At 40.1% G+C, this 17,399-nt stretch overlaps 1 protein-coding gene across 2 annotated transcripts in view; it reads right to left on the minus strand.

Moving 5' to 3' along the window:
• CHRM3 (cholinergic receptor muscarinic 3) overlaps nt 1–16,642 on the minus strand; it is a 123,961-nt gene extending 107,319 nt beyond the window's left edge. For both annotated transcript variants that reach the window (XM_048485602.1, XM_048485594.1), the window contains exon 1: nt 16,538–16,642. The gene's annotated coding sequence lies outside the window, so the exon portion shown is untranslated. The remainder of the gene's footprint in view (nt 1–16,537) is intronic.
• Nucleotides 16,643–17,399: the final 757 nt, after the last annotated feature.

Below are 17,399 nucleotides of genomic sequence, written 5' to 3' on the forward strand. Positions count from 1 at the left end.
CATATTACAAACATAAGCAGCTCTATGCCAACTTACTAAAGCTCATTGAGGATTAATTATGTCTTATGAGATAATTAATCTTGCTTTTGTGCAGACAACTGTAATATATCTCAGCTCTTCAATTCTCATCCCAAAGGGTTCACAGGGTTTGTTTTTTTAACAAAGTTGTTATCTCTTCACAACTATTCTGACTTGTAGTTTGTGCTTGAATCTTCAACATATTTACTTTACCTCAAAACAAGACTTACACCCCAAGTGTTTAGTACAAAACATAATTATCCTCAAACTGCCCATCAAAGCATTTTCTTTTCTTTCTGAGGATGAGCTCTTTTCTCTCTTATTATTTTCCTTAAGGTTTTGTATTTCCTCCCTCCTTGAACTTGCAGCACCCAAACCCAGTTATCCTCATACTTTGGAATAAAGGCACAGGATATCCACATATAAGTTAAACTAGTGTTTATTAAAGGCTGACCCACATGAATGTGTAATGTTTCCTTCACTACTAGTGAAGGCAGGACAGCAGCCATGGCAAAAGAAAAGTGGGAGGCAGCACTGGCTTAAATAGCCACTTGCAGTCTCCCACTGATTGGTTGGGCCTACGTAAGTCCCTTAAACTCTTTTCTTCATGTGGACAGAAGCAAAGACCTTCCCGGCTGTCTGGAACCCCCAGTGCATAAGGCTAGCATTCGGTTTTACAATACAGAATGCCATAGTCACACACGAGAGAGAGAGGAGAGAGGAGAGAGGAGAGAGAGAGTATTCTGGGGACATGGTATACCTTTCATGCAAATTCTATTCAAATTTATTATTATAAATATATTCTAATTCATATGCATAAAATATTGCAATCCATTAAATATACTTACAGTATCAAAATATCAAATATATATCTTTACAAATTTATTAAAGTATGTAAGTCCAAATATTTACAATACGTTGTACACAACACACAGCAATTCTTTGATCTCTTCTAAATGTGCCCATCAAAAATGCAATGCTAGAAACAAAAGCTGTGCATCTTAGTGTGCACTCCAGTTGGGTTCTTAATACTCTACAGCTGGAATTAACTTGTATTGAAGGCTTCAAATACTACTTATAATGTTCTATTTTATTTTTTTTTCACTTACAACTCATAAGAGTAAGCCTGACTTCAAATGGTCTTAAAGGATACCTGCAGTAACATGAATATCAGATGCTACAGAATATATATATTCTGTATATATATATTTAATCTTAAGGGGGAGGGAATATATCTTGAGTCTACCGATCCAATGCCCCTTCATCTGCAGTAAGCACCTTTTGATATTCTGCATTCTATTATAAGTATGGGGTTTAAAAACCCTAATGTCCTCCTCAGAATGACTGCTCTCAACAAAATACTGGACTAATGGTGCCTTGATGTTTTAATTTTTAAAAAAAAATTGATCAATAATTCTGGTCATTATTCTGGTAAACATGCCTACATATAGAAGACAACAGGGACATGAGATCACATACACACATTTTTGTTGTTGTTTGACAATTGATAAAGGAGTTTAAGTTCCATTTAAAATGTCTGGTGGAATATTGGAAACTTTAGATGTTGTGCGAAAGTTTTCATATAGAACAATGACTCCCCTGGAAATGCCCCACAGTGTTTACTGGGTATAATTTTAGCTGACTGGTTTGGAGAAATTTCCTAAACTTCATCATTCCCTAGAAAGCATAGACCTATCCAGGAGCTTTTAGCAAAGGAAATATAGGAAGTGGTGATTCAATGGGTTAGCCATGTTGATCTGCAGTAGAACAGCCAGATTTGAATTCAGTAGCCCTTTAGAAACAAACCAGATTGGGGAGAGTATAAACTTTCAAGAGGTAAAGTTCCCTTTGTCAGTTACAAAGAAGCAATATGACTGAGTGGCTTTGCAGCTGCTGAGTAATACCTGTCCACAGCTCAGGGGATTGTTTATTTGAAAAATGTAGATAGGAAGAATTCCCCACAATTTCTCTGACCGTGCAGCCTAAAAACTCATTTACCTAGGAGTTGTTTACTTCTGAGTAAATGTACAAATGGTCAAGATGTATTTCAGATGGCAACTTTTCTGATCTTCATACAAGGAAAGGGAAAGATGGGTGGAAAGAGGACATTCTAGTGTTACAGTGCAGCAGCACATCTGTGTTTGTTGTAGCCAGCAATGGGTGCCTTTTATCCTGTGATCAGGAATGGCTTTGTCTGCAGCTTTATTGTTTGCAGTAGAGGTTGAGAGGATTAGAGCAACTGCTGTCTCTCACCAGCTGTCTTTTCCCATCACACCACCAGCTAGAAGAGCTATTTAAGGAAGCAAATTCCACTGAACACGCCCTTCCTTCTGCCCACCATAGCTCTTCTAATCTTCAAGGCTGATTCACTCTCAGCATTTGTATATAGGCCATGATGGATTGACTTTATTGGGTGGGAACTGTATGTCTTATATAGGCAGCAAGCCACAGAGAGGAGTCTTGCATGAGCCACATGAAGGAGATGACAGTTGACTACATGAGTAGTGTGGTCAGACTTGGAGGGAATGTTGAGACTGCAAATGTTAGTGTCTAATGGCTACTCAGCCTGTTTTGTGTGCCTGTACAGTCCTGCCATTGTTCCATGGCACTGTGCTGTAGAATACAGGTTTTTTTGGTATTCTGCATTTATGTTAATTTACCTATTGTGCCTGGCTCCTGTTTTGCTGCTTTGATCATTTGCATGGAGTCTACTGTTTAACTATTATAAAGTATTATATATATTTGTACTTGCCACCAGGTTTAATTCAGATGAAAAACTGGCACTGTGATATATTTTCAAGAAAAGAAAGGTTTTTTTCCAGTGCATAAAGCTTGGCAACCATAATTGGTCACCCAGCTTCACAAATGTGAATCTGCTGGTAATATTCCAATCGTAGACAAAAATCCTCTGTGTGTGGGGGGGACGTGACTATGGCATTCTGTACTATAAAGTAGAATGCTAGCCTGACACACTGGAGGTTTCGGCAGAAGCAGAGCGAGGGGAACCGGGCCCTGAGGTGAGCGCGTAACCCTGCACCTCTGCTGCAGTGTCACCCGCCCCACAACGCACTGCCATGCCTCCTTGAAAAGCCTGGTCATGCCTCTGCTGCTGCTCTGCCCTGGGCATCGTGCCCTCCCCTCTGCCCCATGGGCGCTATGCCACTGGTTTCCAGACAAAAATCTTTGATTCTGTTCACATAAAGAAAAGAGTTTAAGGGACTTATGTAGCCCCAGCCAATCAGTGGGAGACTGGAAGTGGCTATTTAAGTCAGTACCGCCTCCCACTTCTTTTTTTTGCCATGGCTGTTGTCCTTCACTATTAGTGAAGGAGACATTAAGTGTTTATGAGGACCAGCTTTTAGTAAACACTAGTTTATTTATATGTTAATATCTTTATTCCAAAGTATGGGGGCAACTGGGTTTGGGTGCCGCAAGTTCAAGGAGGAAGGAAATGCAAACCCTTTCTGAGGGAAAAGGCCAAGCTCCGCCCCCTCCCACCATGCAGGCCTGAGGAAAGCCTGGGGAGGCCTGCACAGAGGCTAGGGGTGGGGCTCAGGGGTTAGGCCCCCCACCACTGAGCCCTTCCCCAGGCCCTGCCAGCCTGAACAGAGGCCAGAGGTGGTGCTGGGGAGGGCAGGGCCACCCACTGCTGAGTCCTGCCCCCCAGCCTCTGTGCAGGTCGAGCTACCTGCAGAAGCTGGGCTGCAATGAATCCAGGAGGGTGGAGCGCTATCGCCGCCTGCTGCAGATTCCTGTCCCCCCTGCAGGCCGGCTCCTGCTCTCCCCAGGGAGGCTGGGAGTGGGCAGGACACCACAGTGCATGATTCAGGCACACACCGTTTTGTCATCTGGCGCCCCCCCACATAACCAAACAGCCTGCACCCGGGGACATGGGTGTCCCCATGTCTCTAGAGTGGTACGCCTGTTTAAGATTGTTTAAAACAAGCCTTTCTCTTCTCTTCTCTTCTCTTCTCTTCTCTTCTCTTCTCTTCTCTTCTCTTCTCTTCTCTTCTCTTGTGACAGCAGCAGCAGAGCGAGAGTGAAAGAAAGTGAATGGAGGAGAGGGAAGGGGGAGAGAATACCAGCTCTGTGCCTTTAAGGCTGTTGATGGGTAGAGTTAAGAGAACCAAGACAGAACCAGAGGCCTGTTTGCGACTTGCAAGCAGCTGCAAGGCACTGGGCTACTCCTTGCATGTAAACAGAGAAATGCGAGGAGAGCCCACTACTAGCCAACTGCGCGGAGAACAGGCTCAAGGTAAGTGTTGCATGCATAAGGGGCCATTGCTTGCTTTTTGTTGTATGGTTCTAGTCCTTGGCCGACCTGCTGTCTGTATTGGTTATTTACCAAAGCAATGCCTTATATATAAAAAAATGCATCATTTGGGCATAGACCAATTTGTTTTGTTTTTTTCTGAAAATAATTGCAAAATCTCTCAGTGTGCTCATTCATGCTTCCTTAATCCTTTCATTGACAAAGCAAAGTGGCCTAAAATTACTAAATGCTACCAGCAAGAGTTCTCTTAACACTGCAATTAACATGTTTCATAGGTATCTTGAGAAGTTTAAGGCTGCCAAATGCTACAAAATAAGATATTTATCATGGGGTATAATCAGTTAAAACTAACACGCACTGCATAACATCTGTCTGTGGCCCTCCATAATCTTGTTCTCCTGAGCTGCCAGCTTGCTGTGACTGAGGACATGTTTGCCAGTCTGTTTGCCTCACCAAAGATCCTAATGACATTCTCTGACAGGAATGAACAGATATAGTCCCTAGCTTTTCAGCACACAACATTCTTCAATCCAAAGCTTTTCTGCAACACATCAAACAATTTAATATTTTCACCATTACAGTAATGGAAAATCATTTTGAATTTTTTTTTCATCTCTGTCCCACTACAGTTCCAACGAACTCCAAACTAGGCATATTAAAATAAATTCACTTCTAGGCAAAGCAAATCCAGTAGTGCTCAGACCAGATAGCAACAGAGACTTTAATTCCTATTCTTCTGTCTTCCCTTCTAAGGGATTTATTCTGAGCAAATTTCATGGGTTGAGAGCATTGAAAGGGTTTGCCAAAAAAGCCATGAGCTGTAAACACAGGGCAAATGCTTTAGATGCTGACTTAAAAGAAGGTACAAAATAATTGGGTAGTATTATCTGAGATATTTGAATACTTTATGCAATTTTATAGCAGGAAATGGTGAGAACTTAGATTTATATTTTCAGTTAAGCATATGTTGATCATTGGGATCTTTGCCATTTGGAACCAAGAGTAACACAGCAGGTTTTACTGTTGATCCTACACACTTTTAGAAGGATAAATGCTGCCTTGAAAAGAACTCACTCATACTAGTTTTCTTCAGAGCAACAATATCTGCTTGATTATCCTGATTAATTGCAACACTGCAAAACACTTAGTGTGGTCACATTGTACAGAAAGGGAAATTTATTTATTTATTTATTTATTTATTTATTTAGATTTATAGACCGCCCCATCCCCGAGGGGCTCTGTGCTGATCAGTTTTATATATTCGTAAGTTTTAAAGCTGCATGCTGTCTGTCATTGCAGATAAGCTAAAAAGGGGGCAACCAAAGTACAGAACAGGAGAATGCATGGAGCAGGGAAAAGCACTATCACCCACCACCAGTTGCACCTGGGCAGTCCCATCCACAAGCCAGGTGCCCCCAAAAACGTTTCTGGCAGCGTGGAAAAATCAGAAAGTCTCCCTGCCTTCAAGAAGCCTCAGTGGGCCACACTGGACTTACACCAACCAAAAGGCAGGCTTAAGTGCAGGCTGCAGTCCACCGGTATAATGCTGGCAAAGGCTGGGAGGGGGCCTACTAATGTTGGCTGTTTCCTTGGCCCTGTCCCTGCTATGCTGGCGGTGGTGGTGCTGACATGGCATTCAATACTGCAGTCCAACACTTGGGGGTGGGGGGTGGCCACTGCCTCACACTGCCTTTGACAGGGTAAGTGCCCCAGGGAGAGCAAATTCGCTGGCATGGCAGCGAGCCGCTCCCTGAAGCAGATTCACCCTGCCCTTTGGATGGGGCTCTTCTCTCTTGTTCTGCTTGTTTGTGCAGTAACATGTGTTTATAGGAAGACCAAATTATCAGGCAAGGCTCCTTACCATGACATCTTCCTACACACAGGTTTTGCTGCCTACCTGAGCAGGAGGGTTAACCTCTATTTTTAAAGCTTTTCATATTTTGGGCAAACTTGGGGCTCACCCCAAATTTAAGGAAAGATACACATTAGCCTCCCCTTGCAGATTTTTTTTTGGCCCACATAGGAGGGTAACCCATTGTTATTATATATAATATTCAGGATTGTATCTTACGGGTCCACAATAGTTAATTATTACAGCAGCATTAGGGGAAAAAAGTAATGCCTATCATAATCACACCAAGTTGTGTTTCTACACCATGTTTGGCTAATGAGTCAAAGTTCCAGTAATCCTTTCATCCTTATCACTAATGTTTAGGCTCATAAATGGATTAAGTCATACTGGTTTTTATTTAGCCACCCAGGTTCAAAAACCTTAGGACATTTCCATCTTCAGAGAAGATGTGAATTCTGCCAATTCCCCCTCCCACTACAGACCCTCAAGTTGCACCCTACACCATCTGTGAGGGTCAGCTGATACCCAGGAACACAGTTTCAGAAGTTTCAGTGGGCTGTTGTTGGCGAAGGATGAGGAAGTGGAATTTTGTGACGGGATCTTGAGGGATACAAGCCATTAGTACCCTGGCTGCTGTGCAGCAAACAAACAAAGAAACAAAACCCTAAATAGTATGATGAATAGTTTACTTTGCTAAATCATAAATTTCACCAGCATTCACAAATCTCTATTAAAAAAAATGAAAACCTAAAGGCATACTTCAAAGTCAAGCACTTTGAAGCCCCATTGATTGCTGGAAGAGTTAAGCACATGATTGTTTCTAGGCAACTCAATCAATGGGAGAAGCATCTGACCTGTAAATTCAACAGTACTTCAATATACACATTGGGCAAATAAAAGGTAATTGCTTCTGGACTAATCTTTTACCATTTTGAAGTCTAGGATGTGTGAACTACAGTGAAATTCTGCCTACTGCAATGAAATTTGCAAAGCACCATTCACACAAAGGTTCACACATTCAGAAAAAAACAATAAGGAAGTTATCAAGGATTATTAATGATTTCCTCAAGGTCAGAAACCAAATCTTGATAGAAACTGCAGAATAGTAATCAGAATAGTATTGAGCATTGATCACGCCACCTACAATTTATTTTTCAGATATTATTAACCATTCTACACAACTCTAGCATTTTTAATTACAAAGTGACCCAGTGATTAATAGCAAAAGCTGAGAAGCCTGGCCATTTCCAAGCTCAGGAAGTCCCTGTTCACAACTACTAGTGTTGCTCTGGACATCCAAGGTAACAGTTGTTTTAAATTGCATAATAAACATATGCTTAGTAAGAGGCCATGTTGTGGTCATAAATTAATAGCTAGTTTGTTTTAAATTGTGCAGTAATTGAATCACAACTGAACTGACTTTCTATAAAGTACTAAAATAAATTAATTCAAGATCATAGAATGAAGAAGCCAAGGTTTTACCACATTGTTTTTCTGTGGAACAGATAAAATAATTTTCCCTGCTCAGTATCTTCTGGCAAAATACTGCTGATTCTCACTGTTTTAGTAAACCAAAAGATTTTTCAATGCTCTCTGGATTTCCTTACCTGTAGTAGACAGTACTTGGTTACACTTAGAAGACAGTAAAAGCACACTTGATTGCTCACAGCACACCTTCTTTCATTCGTTTGTTTGTTCCTTTTGCCATCCAGTCACATTTGACTTATGGTGACCCCTGGGATTTTCTCGGCAAGAAATGTTCAGAAATGGTTTGTCATTGCCTGAGTCCACATCATGATCCTGGTATTCCTTGGTGGTTTCCCACCAAGAAAGAAGACAAGTTTGAATTTATACTCCCTTCTTTCTCTACTGTAAGGAAACTCAAAGGGGCTTACAAACACCTTTCTCCTCCTCTTCCCACATCAGACACTTTGTGAGGTAGGTGTCTGTTGGGGCTGAGAGAGTTCCGAAGAACTGTGGCTAATTCAAGGTCACCCAGCAGGCTTCATGTGTAGGACTGGGGAAATAAATCTGGTTCACCAGATAAGACTCTGCCACACATATGGAGGAGTGGGGAAACAAATCCAGTTCCCCAGATTAAAGTCCACCTGCTCATAACTACTACACCACGCTGTACTTAACAGCTACACCCACACTACTCTTAACAACCACACTGGCTCTTAAACACTACACAACACATGGCAGCAGTGGCATAAGTGGGGAAATGGCACCAGGGGCAAAATGGCGCCCGACCCTGGCCCTCGTGCCTCCCTTACCTTAGTTCAGCTGGCTGCAAAGAGCAGGTGGCTGAAAAAGCAGCTTGGTGGGAACTACACTTCCCAGGAGACCTTGCAAGCCCAAACTCCTGCAGAGGCCTCCCTGGGGGGGGGCTCACAAGGTCTCCTGGGAAGTGTAGTTCCCACCAGGCTGCTTTTTCAGGCTGCAACCAGCTGAACTAAGGTAAATGGGGGAAGGTGTGTGGGGGCAATTTTCCATCTCCCATATGACCCCAATGGCGCATGTCTGGTGCGTGGCACCCCTCCCTGCCCCATTGCAGCTATATGACTGCATGGGAGACATGTTTATATGTGGTTATTATTTATTTCAGAAAGGTTTTTACCATATAAATACTGTATTGTACATATGCCCAAAGTTTATTTGAAAATGCAGCACAACACCTTTGTTTCTACAAAGTTCTCATGGGGATCCATTCAGTCCTCTTCTTTTTCCTCTTCCATTTGTCTGACACAGGTTGTGGAAAAGTGCCTTATCAAAGTTTAGGTGAAGGTGAAAAATAATTGGTCAGATTTAGGAAGTAGCTTATTGAAAAGGAAAACAAAGCATTTCATAACTTTACATCACTTTGCAGAGATAACCTGGCTGCTGTTACATTAATCTCTCATTTTCATAAATGAAAAAAAAATTTCTGTGCATGCTGTATACATTTTTCCCTGAAAAAATAAATTATATCTTGTGGTGTTTTCTTTAAAATGGCAACAACTTGGGATCAGTTGTTAGCTATACAAAGTACAGTTTCTTGCAGCAGGCACATCTTTTATTTTCCCTTTAACTGCAAAATATTCTCATTTTCTTTTAAATTAAAACATGTATGCTGGCAAAAAAATAACTTAAAATAAGCAAACTTGCCTCCAAAATAATGAGCCCACTTGTCCAAAGAAAGGAAAAAATAATGTTAAAATGGGCTATCTGTAATAAAAAATAACTAGTTGCAAAACTTATTAGTAAAAAGGGGAATGCAAGAATGGAGGGATACAGAAAGTTTGGGCAGGCTACAGTTTCCATCACTATCTTTCATTAACAGAACTGTATACAACTTTTTCTGCATGGACTGGTGTGTGTGTGTATATATATATTTCATGTATTGTCACTACATGCTTTGATTTGTTTCGATATTAACTGAAAAAAATCACCTACTTGAATGAGAAAACCCCTATCATTCACCAATCTCGTCCTGGGGTTATGGGACCCTAGCATTCTGCTTCCTAAGGTGTCATCTAAGTGCCATGTAGGAAGGAAAGCAAGCATTAAAGCATGCAAAATGTCTGTTGTCACACACATGCACACAGTATTGTAAAATGGTATTATAAATATGGTATTGTAAAATTGGGGACTAAAGTTAACCAACAATATGCCAGGTTAATTTTTTAGACAAGCAGTCAAAATTTTGAGAATTAACTTTAAAGATATTTGATTTTATTAATTCAAAGTGGCTATTTGCCGCTAAGACATTAAAAGCATACTTAATAGAAAAATATCTTTAAAATAATTAAAACTAAACAAAAATCAATTAAAATTATTTAAACTAAAGTTAAAAACATAAAAAGAATATTTCAATAGGATAGGAAGGAGAGGACACCAGATGAAACAAAAAAAAGTTTTCACTCATTGATGATTGTAGTACAAGGGGACGGATGAATCTCCTTGGAGAGAGTTTGACTGTTTTGGTGCTGTGACCAAGATGTTACTCTCACAAGCTTGTATCCACCTAATCTCAGAAAGTAGGGACAACAGAAGAAGGATCTCTGAAGATAAGAAAGTAGACAATCCTTCAGATATCCTGGTTCCATGCCATACAGAACTTTAAAGAGATTACCAGCACTTTGAATTGTGTCCAGAAACAGATTGGAAGCCAGTGCAGCTGGGTCGAGACTAGAGGGAACAATTCGAGTCAAAATCCTGGCTGCAGAATTCTGTGCCTGTTGAAGTTTCCACTTTTCAAAGGCAGGCCTACATAGGTTGCATTGCAGTAATCTAATCTAGACATAGCCAGGCCATGCGCAGCAGTGACCAGATCTTTTCTGCCCAGGAAAGGCTGCAGCTCAGAGGCGTGGCCCCCCTGCAACGCCCCCCTCAGCGTCCCCCCTTCCCACACTTACCTTAGTTCCTTTCCTTTTCCTAGAATTTTTTCAGGCTGAAAAAAAGGCCTATTCACAGTTCAGGCTTAAAAACAGCCTGATGGGAACTATACTTCCCAGGAGAACTTGTGAGCCCCAAGCTTCAGTTTATAGGCTTGCAATGCATCCACTCTGAAACTGGCTCCAGCTATTACTTTAGGGTTTCTTCAGTCTCCCTGAGATCAGCTACAAGCTTGACAGAGAGGTGAGTGTTAATCCAGCCCAAATCTCTGGTTGACCTCACCCAGCTGTTTCATGTAGGTGTTGAAAAGTGAAGCAGACAAGATGGAGCCTTGTGGCAATCCACATGCCAAAGGACATCCTCCTGGCACCACCTTCTGATACCTGCCTTCCAGATAGGACCAGGGAACCACTGCAAAATGGACTATCTCAATCCTAGCACAGAAAAAAAGTTCAGAAAGACACCATGCCTGATGGTATCAGAAGCCATTGAAAAATGTAGGAGAATCAGCAGAGGTGTACTTCCTCTGACCATCTCTTGGTGCAGGCCATCCTCCAGGACAATCAAGGATATTTCAGTTCCATAACTAGACTGGAAAGGACCCAAACAGTCCACTTTATCCAGGAATGCCTGAAGTTGATTTAGAAAATCCATTACTTCTGATTTTTTAAAATAGTAGAATCAATTCCCACTGTAGATCAACAATTTCTTTTATTAACTTAGTAGGCTACAATTGTACAACAGAGAAAAGAGAGCTTGGAAATTGTGGTGATTTGTGGTCAAGATGTTGGAGAATTGCATGAATCCTGAGGAATAACTTAAAAACAAAATTTCATACAATGTTTATGTCATTCAGTCATGGAAGACATATGAAAAATATGACAGTGAATGTTATTCTTCTGGACACAACAAAATCAGCAAAGTACTCAATGCCAAAATAAATCATAGTTTTTTGTGACTGCACAGACATTACTTCATTGAAAACATTACATCTTAGAGAATTATGGTTTCTGTCAATCTGAGCCTGCTACATGTTTACTCTAGTAACTTACACTGATACTGAACTACAATAATTCATAATCTATTTAAATTTGTATGTGGGTGCTTTTCTGAGACTATTCTTGCTCTTGGTCCATGCTTGCCTCTTTGTCACAACTGTTCTTACCACTAGAGGGCATTCTAGACCACAATGAAAAGAGGAGAGGGGGTTGAAACAGCAAGATCCTCCTCCTCTCCATCTACTTCTACTCCCCATCACTCTGAGCAAGATGAGTCATAACACTTTTGGCCTGTGTTTGGACCATCTTTAAACAACCAGTGGGATGCTATGCCCTCTTAGCCATGTCCATCGTATCCATGTAACCTGGAAGTACTAGGGATTAGAGTAATCCAAGTAGTAGGGATTGGAGGATTAGTAGTTTAGGCAGGTTCCACCCATTCCCATCCATCCAGCGTTATTCCAGAAGCCTTTGCCAGCACCTGTCTGCAGGGCTTTCTCATACTACAGAGGCCAGCCCCACCCACTGCTTACAGCCCTTTCCCCTCCAGGTCCCTGCTAGCTTGTTTCTTCCCTCGGGAGGTATCCCTGGAGCCTGCCTACAGCCCCATTCCCTATGAATCTACTTTGGCTGTACTGTGGCTTGAGTGGGTAGCACTAGGCCAGCTTTACTGTTGACCAAGCAAGGATGGAACACAGTCTGGATACTCCGGTTTGGAGGACTGCCATTGTGATTTTGATACTAATTCCCTATGCACGTTAGTTTTAAAGCAACGGGGGATTTATTCTCAACATTAAAAATGTTTGTGCAAAATCTTAGTCTCTACCTATGTTTTTATTTTAGTTTATTGAATACATGCATAACACAGGTCTGACTACTGTGCGATGTGTAGATTGAATTATCTTAAGTTGACTTTCTCTATGTATACTCCCATATACATAGAGACTATCAGAGGAAGCTTTCCTTAATGTGCCTTGCTCTGAGATATTCAAGGCAGCAACCAGGGTCTTCCAGGGATACCTTATAGAATCAGGCCTTCAAGCCAGCTGTTCACCATATTAAGGAATAAAGGCTACAGTCCTAAAAACATTTTCTTGGAACTAAGCTCCACTGAATACCCTAAAGGAACTTCAGAATCGACCTTCTTGTGCTTGATCCTTAAAATATGGTTTTAGATGGGATTTTGTTCCTTTTAGAATGATCTACTGTTTAGTATGTAAGATCCCATCTTTTATTACGTTTTTGGGCATATATTTTAATTCCTACTAATAGTCACTCCCAATTTATAGTGACTGTATGAATTAATGTCCTACAAAGTGTCCTATCATTAACAGCCTTGCTCAGGTCTTGAAAACTCAAGGTCCTACCTTCCTTTGTAGAGTCAATCCAACTAATGTTGGGTCTTTCTCTTCTGCTGCTTTCATCTTTTCCTAGCATTGTTGTTTTTTCCAGCAAGTCTCATCTTCTCATGAGCACTCTCAACAATACTTTATTAGTTACTTTTATTTAGTAAAACCAGACTGACTATCTAATTCTCAACAGTAAGAAAGGGCAAAATACAGAAAGAGACAGATTGTCAACCATTTAATGCTCTTGCTTGGAACCCAGAGAAGTAAGAATGGCACATTTACATAACTGACCCAAATGTGAAAAATTACAGCTGCTGTCCAAGGTTTTACTTAGTGACAGTGGTGACCTAAGTACACAGATAAGATCCTTCCTCAGAAGGATTACATTAAAAGGAAAAGCTAAGGTTGAAGGGATAAATCACTGTGACCACTGTGTTGTTATAATGGTGGCAAAGGCTGCCTTGGGCTCCAGACATTCTCAGCCTTAAAAAAAAAACTATGAGCATGATCCAGATGTCATGCTATATCACATGGATGGAGAGTTGCACATAATGGGAATACGTGAGAGAAAAGCATAGGTGGGGATAGGAGGACAAAAATAATTGGACAAGGCAGAATACTTTTTTAGTCTACCTGTCAGGCATAAAGTCAAAAACAGAGAGCACAGTATGAACAAGAAGATAAAATATCATCCAAGAGAATTGCCCTGATGAAAACAAGAATGGGAGAAGAAGGCCTTAAATCCATTCTGCAGGTGGGGGGGGGGGGGCTTGACTCCAGCCTCACTCTTGACTTCAGCTTCCAGTTCGCCACGCACCTACACTTCCCTTTCTATGTTGGAAGGAAGAGCTGAATTGTATTTTCCATTTCTGATGCCCATTGGGAAAAAAGCTAAGTTGCACAGATCTACTATGTTGTATACAATTGAAATTCAGATTTTTTCATGATTTGTACAGTTAAACAAGTAATTTTAAGGTTTATGAATACTGAATTGAACAGAACTGTCTTGAGGGCATTGCTGCATCATACGGTGAAATGGAAATTTCAAAATAGAAGATAAATAAATGCACAGATGCATCACAGTTATTATATGAACACAAGATGATGTCTAAGTATTGTCTTTATGGAAAATACATGCTGCATATAGTTACTACTAACAAGCACCAACATCGTGTATGACACAACTTTTGCTAAGATTTACTTTTTTCAAATAATAGCTTCTGCTGTTTTTAGAAGAAACAACAGCAACTCTAACAATACATGTTCTGCCCCACCAGTGTATCTGTTTGAGTTGCCCTGTACTTGGCTAGGCCAGAATGGGGGAGACACAAGCCAGGTTCAACAGTTCTTACAATGAGTTTATTACTTGAGAGAAACAAGACCCTAACTCCTCCCTTGGGTCTATCTAAGTCAGAGTACTTGCTTGTCTCGAGCAGGTTTGAAGCTGTAGACTGTGTCTTCTTTCCATTGCTTTCAAGAAAGTCCACTGTGTCTTGCTTCCTTTCAGTTATTTCAGTCTTGGTCTAGTTCTAACTGCTGTTAAACTTGACTTGGGCTTTTTGGACCACCATATAATAATATGGATGTCACAAATATTCCGGTTTCCAACTACCCTTAACACCTCTCTCAGACTGACTGGCTAGAACTAAAACAGAGGATTGCTGGGTAAAGAAAGGAAACGTCTTAAAGGGACATGGGCTAACTAAAATACTCTCCCTTAGAAGACTTAACAGTGAACTAAAACCATGCTAACTATGGGGAAACTAAATCTTAATGGGAAAATATCAAAAGCCTCTGTGGAGGCATAACAAGACAATTAATCCACTTTCATCACTATCAAGAGGCAAGTGTTGATGTGAGATCACAGCTTCAGAGTTAATTCTTGTACTGGAAGCATTCATATGGCAGAGATCAATGCTCATGCATTTTCTTTGAATTAAAGGCAAAATCTCTTGTCAAGGGGCCTAAAAATTATTTTAATGTAGCTTTAAAATGGTTAACAGTAGACAAATTCATTGTGGGGGTGAAAGCTGGTAGGAGAAGTGGGGTAGAACTTTTGACATCACCAGAGGAAGAAATGGAAGTAATGAGGTACAGTGAAGGGCACCACAATTCTGCCCCAGAAATTATTTATACACATGAAGTTGGTTTAACTTGAATCAGAGTATTGGTCTATTGAGTCACAGGCATAATACCCTTCATCCTTTTAGTTAGACATATCTGGAAATGAACCTGAGATCTTCTGTACTTAAAGCAGATGCTCTACTACTGAGCTACCTTCCTTTCCTGTCTGCAACAACACAATCCCTGATTGAGCCAACTGACTGCAGAGACAGCAACAGAAGATGAAAAAACAGCCTTTTGTGAAAGCAGCACTCTACAGGCAAACATGTACAATGCTTTGCAGGCCAAACACAAACCAGATGGTTTGAAGAAGGTGAAAAATAATAGTTCCTTAATGCTAACCACTTACTTTTTTATGAAACTCTCCTTGGTGGCAGTCAGTTACTTTACCAGGGTTTTTTTGGGTTTTTTGCATACGATATTTGTTTGGGAAAATTGCAAACGTCTTAATAGGATTGGTCTCCATTCAAATGAAATCCAAAGAGTCTCTGAATGCCCAATGTGTGGCACTAGGAACTAGCACTATAAGCCAAGAGAGAACTTCAGAAAATGGATGAATTTTTCTTAAACGTTCACCAAAATAGATACTAAAATGATTTTCAGTCAAGTCAAGAGGTTTTCACCTATCATTCCTATCATACATGAACTTAAAACTACCACAATTGTTGCTAACAGATTTCACATTTAAGTACTAAAATATTCCATCCTCAGGCAGATCAAAATAATCGAACTCCAGTTACCACAAACTGCCCCATTATCTCCTTTATTCTCAGATATATCCAGTGTCAAGCTGCCAAAAATGAATGCATATAGGCATAACTGCATTTTATTTTCCTCTGAACACCTACAATTGATCTCAACATTGTGATGCTTGAAAAGTTGACACGATTTATTTTGGTTAAAGATTATCCAATGTAATACATACTTTCACCTGTACCATACTTCTTATTGTGAAGGAGCAACATAATAGAAGAAACTCCTGGTTTACCTGAAGAATTGTGTTTACTATGCCTGCACATTTCATATATTTCTAAATTTTATATTTTAGCCCAGTAACTGCAAATTGAGTTTACAGTGCATGAGTTCTGTACTCATATTCAGTGCATGAGAACACATTTCCCTTGACACAATAGTAAAGAAACATCCTTGATCCTGTCAAAGAACTAAGCAGATCAATCCAAGGCAAAAAATTAAAATTTGTTTTGTTCACTGAAAATAAATCCCTAATGCTGTTTGGTGAAATGTTATTATAAATGCAATTATTGTGGCAATTTCAAAATTCTGAAAAAAAATGCACAAACACAGTCTTCTGCTACCCACTAAAGTCCTAATTTAAAAGAATCAGTATTTTCTAAGTAAGGCACTGGAAATTACTCAAAGAAATTGATCTCTACATGACCCTATTCTAAAATTTTGTACATATATATGTTGGAATAAGAGAAAGGAAAAATATATATTTTCACTAATACTGATAAAACCTATAGATAAAATGGTTGCTTAAAAAAAACCCAACCACCCTAATTTCTGTTGTTACCAAAGGTCTTACCTTTCAGGATAAGTCCGTGGTGACAGATTCAGTTGATCAAGCCTGTTGTACTCTCCACTTCTCTTTGTCAGAGAGAGAAGTGTAGTAAATGCTCAAGGTCATGGACATTCCATGATACACTGTATACCATAAAGATATACCACAGTACATGGCACAACTTTGCAGGAGTTCAACATTGTGTGAAAAATAGGAGATCAGAGCCACTGGCATTGATCCCAGGCATTTTCTTCCAAGTCATGGAACATGAGGAGGATCTAGGGGAAAGCAAGCAAAACAAAGGGATGAGTATAACTGATGAAGAGAAAAAGAGATTTAAAGAGTCTTTTTAAAAGCAGCTTTAACTGTAAAATTACTTGGATATTCAGGGAAGCAAAAGCTCGGTGTGGTTCAGATACCTTCTGAACTGGTTCACTGAACTGCAATAATGCACAAATTTGCTAATCTTTGAAAACCATTTTTAAGCCTTGTCAAACACATATTATGTCATTTTAGGGAGTTTTTAATAAACAGCTTCTTTAAAGTGCTATATCTTGAATATTTCAGTCATTTAAATAGTTGTTTCCAGGTAAAGACTTGTATCAGGAGCACTTCCACATTTGGAAGGTCTTACATCTAAAATATTTTAATCCCATGATCTCATAAGTCAAACATTGATTACATATTATAACTTTCTGAGTTATGCTAATATTACTCATTTTCCAAGTTCAGGATAAAGTATAACCTTTATATGCCATAATAAACAAAGAATCACAGACATATGAAGCTACCTTCTATGGAATCAGATCTGTGACCCAATGTTCCCTCTGCTTCAGCTTTACTGATTAATGGATCAAAGTTTCAGACACAGCTAGTTCCCAGTCCT

The sequence above is a fragment of the Sphaerodactylus townsendi genome, linkage group LG01 (genome assembly GCF_021028975.2).
Source record: "Sphaerodactylus townsendi isolate TG3544 linkage group LG01, MPM_Stown_v2.3, whole genome shotgun sequence".
NCBI lineage: Eukaryota > Metazoa > Chordata > Lepidosauria > Squamata > Sphaerodactylidae > Sphaerodactylus > Sphaerodactylus townsendi.